The 8,588-nt window shown below is 42.2% G+C and overlaps 1 pseudogene; it reads right to left on the reverse strand.

Moving 5' to 3' along the window:
• Positions 1-1,156: 1,156 nt before the first annotated feature.
• On the reverse strand, positions 1,157-1,568 carry LOC129078430 (histone H3.3A-like; annotated as a pseudogene).
• Between the last annotated feature and the right edge of the window lie 7,020 nt (positions 1,569-8,588).

An 8,588-nucleotide genomic window follows, 5' to 3' on the forward strand; every position in this document is an offset into this window, starting at 1 on the left:
GAGCTGCCGTAGTTCAAGGACTTCAAGTCTCCAGAGCAGGCTAACCTTTGTTTCCCGGGTTCCTCCTTCCACTGACAGCCCGGGAGGGGAGGCAAATTGTAAACAGAGCCATTCAGCTACAGCAACACAGGTGTTTTGGGTTTTGGTTTTTGCTTTTTTAAAAAATATCAAGGAAGGATGAAAATAGAAACTATTTGCCAGAAGAGTGAATTTTACAGAAAGTAATTTAGCCATGTTTCAAGGGTCTTAAAAATACTGCTGAACCTTTGACCCAGAGATTCTACTCCTAGGGAAACGAACCTAAGAAAAGAAACAGGTTTGTAGAGAGGGAGTTAGAGCCCGGGCCCTGGGGGGGTGTGACTTCGGACCCGTATCTCTCAGTGCCTGTTCCCTCATCTCTAAAATGGGGATAGTACCTGTACCTCCTCACTGGGCTTTGGTGAAGCTGGAATGAATTAAGTGACATAAGGCAGTTAGAAAAGGACATAGAGAGATTTGTAAATGCTGGCTAGTAACATTTGTAACAGCAAAGTTACAAAGTTGATGGGGAACTGGTTAAATAAATCATGGGATAACACAGCTATGAAAAATCACCATGGATGAATGCTCACAACATAACTTTATTTTTTTAATAGTTTAATGTATTTTAATAGCAAACTTACAGGAACAGCACAGAAGACAGACAACATTAAAAACATACTTGCCCGTAGGACAACTCAGCTGGAAAAGTATAATGAATGGATGGAATCTACTGTACGATAAAAATGCTACAAACAACATCTAGTTGCCATCAATAAAAAATTTACTTGTTTTTAAAAAACCCAAATGCTGGCATTGTCCAGAAAAATTTAACAGGTTTATTTATATTGTTATAAAGTTGAACTGCTTAAAACTTGTTCACTGAAACATCTTGACTTGCATTAATGCTTTATGTCCCCGCATTTATATTTAAAAAATGTACACACAAATGAAAATGGGAAAACTGCCAATACCTGATTTCTGTCCCTTATTTTCCACTTGCAATCATATACTTAGGTACCTTTTGACCCCACTGGAAAAAAAAAAAAACCAAACATCTAACGTTCAGAACTACCAATAACAGAAAGAATCGAATTTTTTTTTTTAAGAATGAAATGTTTCCCATCATAGTGCATTCTTAAGCACGTTCCCCACATATGCAGCGTGCTAGCTGGATATCTTTTGGCATAATTGTTACACGTTTGGCATGGAGAGCACACAGGTTGGTGCCTTCAAAAAGGCCAACCAGATAGGCTTCACTTGCCTCCTGCAAAGCACCAATAGCTGCACTCTGGAAGCGCAGATCTGTTTTTGAAGTCCTGAGTAATTTCTCACACCAGACTCTGGAAGGGAAGTTTGCGAATCAGAAGTCCAGTGAACTTCTGATAACGTCTAATTTCACGAAGTGCCACAGTACCAGGCCTGTAACGATGAGGTTTCTTTGTCCCTCCAGTAGAGGGCGCACTCTTGAGAGCAGCTGTGGTAGCCCGTGGCTTCCTCGGTGCTTTACCATTGGTCAATTTGCAAGCCGACTGCTTTGTACGAGCCATGGTACAGAGACCTCTTTACTTACCCACTTCTCCTTCGGCTGGAGCTCCTCACAATACCATTTTAGTTAAGAAAAACAGAACAAAAAACAACTTTACGTAAAGCATGACATCAATTACACACAATTGTATCAAAATATTAGATATGTTTAATTGTAAGATTATGAGCATTTTTATATTTTTTACATATCTTATGAGGTTTACATATTTTATGTCTACAATAAACATCAATGTCTTTTATAAGCCGGAATGATTATGTATGTTTTGCCAGGGAATGAAGACAAAGGACAAGATCCCTAACAGTAGAATTTGAGGCAACATCAAAACAATGGAGAAAACTGTTTAGTAAACAGGAAAGAAAATGGTTTCCTAATACCCCTCAAGTCAAATTCTGTTGATTCAGTAGGTTGGCGCAGCTCAAACCCACAAATGGTCCCAAGTGAAAAAACCCTTATCTCCTGAGTGGTAAAAGACCCCGATCAAACGAACAGACATGAATAAACCAAGTCAGAGGTGACAAGGAAGCGGGCTGTAGGAAGGGCTAGTTCATACAAGAGTTTTACTATTTTTTAATATAATATAGGTCTTTAATGAACTTTTAGGGTATCAAGAAGGAGTCCCTGGGAATTTTGCTAATTCCTTACTCAGGGCAAGAAAAAGACCAGGAACCGCTAAGATCTCCACATGCCTGACTCCGTGCACATTATGGGTAGAAGAAAGGGAAACAGTGCCCTCTCCAAACTCAGAGATTGCTGTGCTGGGAAAAATAAATGATTAGATTTACATGGTGTGAACCCAGGTTTGTCACCAAAAAGTGCTTCATAATTAAAAAATTATTCATTCCCACCCATACTGTGGCCTCGTCCCAGGAAGTAGCAGGTCAACTGTATCCAATGAGGGATTAAAAATAATAAATAAAGGAGTAGCAATTACTTATGTATTCTGATTTAAGAGGCTGGGCCGCCTGGGTCATACTTGAGTGGCTTATCAAATTTAGCTCTAGTATGACTGTCTTGTATTTCAAGTGATGCTTGTGCTCACCTCTAAAGACATTGTTATCACAAGGCTTTTTAAATATGAAAGAACTTAAATGTATAGATTGTTTTAAGATTATGTTTTTATAGCATGAGACAAAAATGTTGAAATTAGCAGTTTAATGAGTCATGCAAAGCGGCACCACATTCCAAGTCACGGATTCAATTATTTTTTCCCCTTCCAAAGACCATGTGAGGCAGAGTAATATGGTTGTTTTCTAAATGCCATGGTTCTAACTTGCTTTTTTGTAATTCTTGGTAATTTCTTTGCTTTCTGAGAAGCAAAGGCATTCCAGAGGCCAAAACCTGAGGCGGTCTGATAACCAAAATCATTTCTGGAGCCAAATGAGGGAAAAAACCAACAAAGGTACAGAAATCCGCCTGGGGACTTGAGCTGCAGCGCTCACGATGAACCCACCCCTGCCCGAACTGTTGCCAGAGCAGAATGTGGAGGTGGGTGCGGGAAGGCACTCTTGCTGGGATGCAGGGGAACCCCCCCTTCCCGGCGTCCTTGGCCAGAGACCTCTGAAGGTGCCCTGACAGCCCAACACACAATGAACGACGATCTAATTTTAACTGTGCACTAATTCTTCCATTTGCTGTCCTCCACGTTTCCACTTCCAGGCCATAATTTTACCTGCCAACTCGGGTAAATAGCCTTTAATAGGACAAGACTTTAAAAGGTTATACGGTACTTGATTTTGTGCTGAGACTTTGTATTTTTTTGTTGAGTCCTCAGAAAAGAGATTTTGCCACAGAGGCCAAGTGTCAGTCTCCCCCAGGGGTCACCTCCTCGCAGTGCCTTGGGGAAGGGAAGCGGGTTAGAGCTGCGCTTTCCAGCTGGGCTTTCCTCCGTCCAGGTGTGAGTGGACCAAGAGGAAAATGAATGTCCCTCTCGCTGCCCACGTCACATTTCCCTTGGTAATGTCACTATACGCGGCTACCCAGTGATGGGCTGGGGACGACTAAAGGAAACGCCAGCTTAGGAGAGAAAGATTTAAAATTGAACAAAAACAGGATTTCCCCCATACCACAAGGATTAGCTTTCAAGAAAGAAAAGGACAAAATTTAAAATCATGCCCTGACCCATGGGGCTCAGTTGGTTGGCGTGTCGCCTCATAACCAAAAGGTTGCAGGTTTGATGCCCAGTCAGGGCAGTAGGTTGCGGGTTCGACCCCTGATCAGGGTGTGTGCAGGAGGAAACTGATCAATGTTTCTCTCTCACATCAATGTTTCTGTCTGTCTGTCTCTCTTTTTTTCCTCTCCTCTCTCTCTAAAATCAGTAAAGCACGTCCTTGGGTGAGGATAAAAAAAATCACTATCATATACTGTACTACATAGAAGTAAGAACACGTAAAACCCATGAAAATACAAAGGATTAACCAGAATGCTTAAATTTGGTCCTTAGCTACTTCTGACAGCATTACATAAGGCAGCACAATTTGTCTATAACACACCATGGTGGAGTCAGGCCAGACAGTGCAAGGTCTCCAGAAACCCCTTAGGCTTTAAGAGTTGGATTTTAGGAAACTTGTAATTTTTAGTTTGGCAATTTGTAGCACTCAAGTCCACAGCCACAAATTGGTTTGATATAAATACTATGTATTTGTGGGCTTAATGAGGCTTTATACATTTTTTTACAGGGACAATCACATTGTTTTTAGGCTCCCTAATTCACCAGATAACCAGCAGGCCCAGGTATTCCATTAGTTTGCTGAATTGTATACAAAGTACCACAAAGTGGGTAGGTTAAATAACAGAAATGTATTGGCTCACATTTCTGAAGGCTGGAAGTTCAAGGTCAAGAGCAGACACACAGAGGTGAGGTTCGTTCCTTCTGAGGGCTATGAGGGAAGGCTCTGTCCCATGCCTGCACTTAACTTCTGGTGTTTTACTTGCAATCTTTGCTGTAACCAAGCCGAGTCCTGAACTACATACTGTCTGCAAATAAACTTCCTTAAGAGAAGCAAGACCTATCTTAACTAACTCAAATCACTAGCAACTAAAACCAATAACAACCAAGCAACTTGTTTAAAAGAAGATAAATTTGCAATAAGGACATATTGCCACCTGGAATATTTGTTAACAGGATATGCCTTTTGTAGGCAAAATAGTTAAGTAAATTATTAAAGATCTATCTGATGGCATTTTATGTATTGATTTTAAGCGAAGGCTTTGAAGTATATGTGATGACATGAGGAAAAGTATACTAATAACATCACAGGGAAACATCAGGATGACAAACGTGTTCTCACAAATGTATATACAGTGATGAATAGAATAAGTCTCAGGTTCTTGCCAACATAATCTGGTCCCCTGCCGGACTCTCGGACCACATCTCTCTCTCTCCTTGTCCCATACTCTGCTCCAGCCACCCAGCGCCTCTTCAGAGCCCTCACAAAGGCCAGTTGGTTTGCAGGACCTTTGCATGTGCTCTTCTCACTGTCTGGAATGCTCTTTCCCCTCCTTCACATGCTAGCTCCTTCCTGACAACTCAAGTCATAGCTCAACATTGCCACCTTGTGAGGCTCTCCCTAAGCACCTGATCTAGAGACGAGTTCTCGTGTGTCCTTATCACCTGTTCAACTTTCTCCCCAGTGCCAGTGATGGGCTGAAGTTATTTTTATTTCACCTACTCATTCATTGTTTTTCTTGTGTACTTAATGGTATCAGGAGCTTTGCTTATCATTTACTACTAGAACGCCAGGTTTCAGAATAGACATTGATCAGGTACTATCTGTTCTATAAATGAATGTGCATAAGAAAAAAAAAGGCAATGCATCAAATCTCTGGGACTCTTTACAACAGTACTGGGGTTAGGGTGATTTCTTTTTCCTTCTTTTAAAAAATTTTCTGTGTTTGCTATAATATTCTGTTTTATCATGAAAACATTTTTTGAAAATTATTTACCTTCCAGCCCTGGCTGGTGTGGCTTAGTTGGGAGGAACGTCGTTCCATAACAAAAAGGTTGTAGGTTCAGTTCTCAGTACAGCACGTGTTCGATCCCCAGTATGGACGTGTACGAGAGGCAACCAATGGATGCTTCGCTCTCACATTGATATTTCTGTCTCTCCCTTCCTCTCTCTCTAAAAGCAATAGAAAAATGTCCTCTGGTGAAGATTACAAAAATTATTTACCTTCCAAAATGCCCAAGTGAACATAAAAGGGACAGTCCTACTGTATACTCCAAACTGATAAATTCATAAATTGTTCCCTTAGGAAACCAACTCCATAGACCCCAAAGAAAGTCAGAACACTTGCATCTGCTTTGAGAAATTTTTGATCTAATTCAAAGAGAAGTTGATCATGTTAAATCATGCAAGAGTATTCTATTTTTAATCTTTCGTCTGGGAAATTATATAATGAAAATTAGTTTCAGAAGGGCCACCTCAGTGTAAATCGACCTTTCAGTAAATACCATGGGCTCATACTTGCACTTGGCTTTCTGGCAAGTGCTTAGCTGTTGTATCAAGTATAAGGAGCTCGCTTTGTTTTTTTTAAATAACCTAACTTCCTATAAAAAAATCTAACATTATATAAAACTTCTAGTCACTGTGTTGGTGAAATGAGCAACGTATATTTGGTAAAATGGATGTTTAGTGCACACAGAAATGCCTGGAAACCATAAATTTTGACCCACGAATCCTGGGGAAGTGGGGATAAGAAAAAAACACATTTTAATTGTTCAGTGGGTCTTTGATAAGGATTTTCCTTGTTCTGTAGTTAAATAAGGGGAGTGAAAAGGAAAGAAAAAATATTCCCAAATCTCAAAAGAAAATGCCGAGTGGAAGTCCCTCCAAATGAATGGCCTGTTTGTGCCACCTACTGGATTGTTGTTGCGCCGCTTCGTCAGGCCCTGACCTCGAGACAGATTGATCCCCATTCTCCCAGTCTACGAATCCTCTCATCTATTTAATCCCCAGTTGGTTTGCCTCCCTCTCTCCCTCTCTCCCTCCCTCCTTCCCTCCCTCCCTCCCAGACCTGGGACTATCAACTGCTGTTCACTGAACAGGAGTTCTGGCTCTATCAGTAAAAAGGACCTTCTGAAAATCAAGTCTTCTGTAATAACTTTCTCAAGGCTCCTCCTCTGCGAATCCCTGCTTGACCCACCCCAGGGGAGTCTTTCCGGGTTGACAGCGAACCTCATCTTCGTGCTGTGAGGGCCAGTGTGCTTGTCTCCTCCCTTGCTTCTTTACGTGAATCTGAGGTGGGATAAAGATGGCAATAATTGACGCTGATTTTGTTCAAAAGCTGTAACTCATTTAATTCTCACAACCCTGTAAGCAGATATTATCCCTGTTTCATAAATGAGGACACTAAGGCACGGAGAGGTTAAGTAACTTGTCCACGCCACGAAGGTTGGAAGTGACAGGCAGTCTAGCTCCATCGTCTGTGCCCTTTGCTGCTATTCTATCAGCCACCTGAGGAACACTGAGGTGTCTTGTGTGCTTCATTTATGAAACTGGCCTCGGGTTCATCTGCTACAGAGGGCCACTGTGTTAGGTCACAGCACTGCCTTCCAGGTCCCCTGTCCTCTCCGCCCCGCTGTGCTCTCTGTCCTTCTGGCCTCTGTGGAAGGCATCAGTGGGCCCCCTTACCCTCTGGCCTCAGTTTAGACGTGATCGACGGGAAGCACTCGTAGCTCCTGTGAGGGCAGGAGAATGGCAAGTATGTCTTTTCACGGTGTTTCTCCCTGTTGGGTGGCCAGGGGCTGGCTTGGCGCCTCTGCTGAAGGCACAGCCCCTATTGTCCTCTCCATCCTCCCTAACGCTTCAGCAACTCTCTTGGGTTCCCAGCATCACGATCACTCCTCCCTTGCTCTTTCAGGGTTAGGGTGGCAGTGGCTCTTGCTGACACCATCCCCTGTTGGTTTCTGAGCCCTCCTCACACCTCTGTTAATTGTCCCTCACAGCAAAGGGCACAGACGATGGAGCTAGACTGCCTGTCACTTCCAACCTTCTTGGCGTGGACAAGTTACTTAACCTCTCTGTGCCTTAGTGTCCTCATTTATGAAACAGGGATAATATCTGCTTACAGGGTTGTGAGGATTAAATGAGTTATTCAATTCTCCTGCATTTCCCACCTGAGGATGTCATCCACTTCTTGGTCAGTGCCTTAAGCCACCTACTGAAATTCCTCCCACCTGTGAAATCTCTCTCTGTTCAGTCTTGTGGGTTATGGTTTTATGTTTCCAGGTATTTTTTGTTGAAAGGCAAATGCTAGGCATTGCAAACCAATAATAACGACTGTTTATCAGATTGTTTCCCATCCTGGCTGAAGACAAGTAAGTTTTATAGTGAGGAATGGGAACAAGGAATGTGGGAAGAATAAACCAGGAGGGGAAGAGAAGGGGAGAGGGGGAGGGAGATTATGTGATCCCAAGGACAACATCAGAGATAGTTTTCTACGGCAGTCATGGCAGCTGAGCACTGGCGGGGACAGATAAAAGTAGGAGCCATAGCTCTGCTGCTTAAAAGCTGGGAGCATTTATCCTCTCAAAATTTATTTAAATAACCTGTAATTTATAAAAGGTGAAGAGAAATCATATTTACTTCATAAGGTTGCTATGAGGATTAGATGAATAATGCAAGCACAACACTTCTTGCAGCATTGGCCATGTGTTCTGTAGTCATTAGCGCTATGGGCTCCATCAGGGAAGCATTTGTGTGTTCTCAGTGGCTTGTGAGTTCACCTGAAACCATGTACTTTGTGATTAGTGAGCTATGGAAAGGTTCATGGAGGGAAAGTGCGTGCTGTCTGGAAAGTGGGGAGCTCCCAAGTCAGGATCCTGGGTTCAAATATTGGTTCTGTCAATCATAGTTACGTGAGCTTGAGCAAATTTACTTAAACTTTCTGTGTCTCAGTTTCCTTATCCACGAAGTAGAGGTGATTATACTTACCTCAAAGCATTATTATGAGGGTCAAATGATGGTGAATGACTATCACATCAGGTACACTCTATTTTCCTCCTTTTATACCAAGAGGATTT

The sequence above is a fragment of the Pteronotus mesoamericanus genome, unplaced genomic scaffold, assembly GCF_021234165.1.
Source record: "Pteronotus mesoamericanus isolate MK-2021 breed Mesoamerican mustached bat unplaced genomic scaffold, CSHL_Meso_final contig_73, whole genome shotgun sequence".
Taxonomy (NCBI): Eukaryota; Metazoa; Chordata; class Mammalia; order Chiroptera; family Mormoopidae; genus Pteronotus; species Pteronotus mesoamericanus.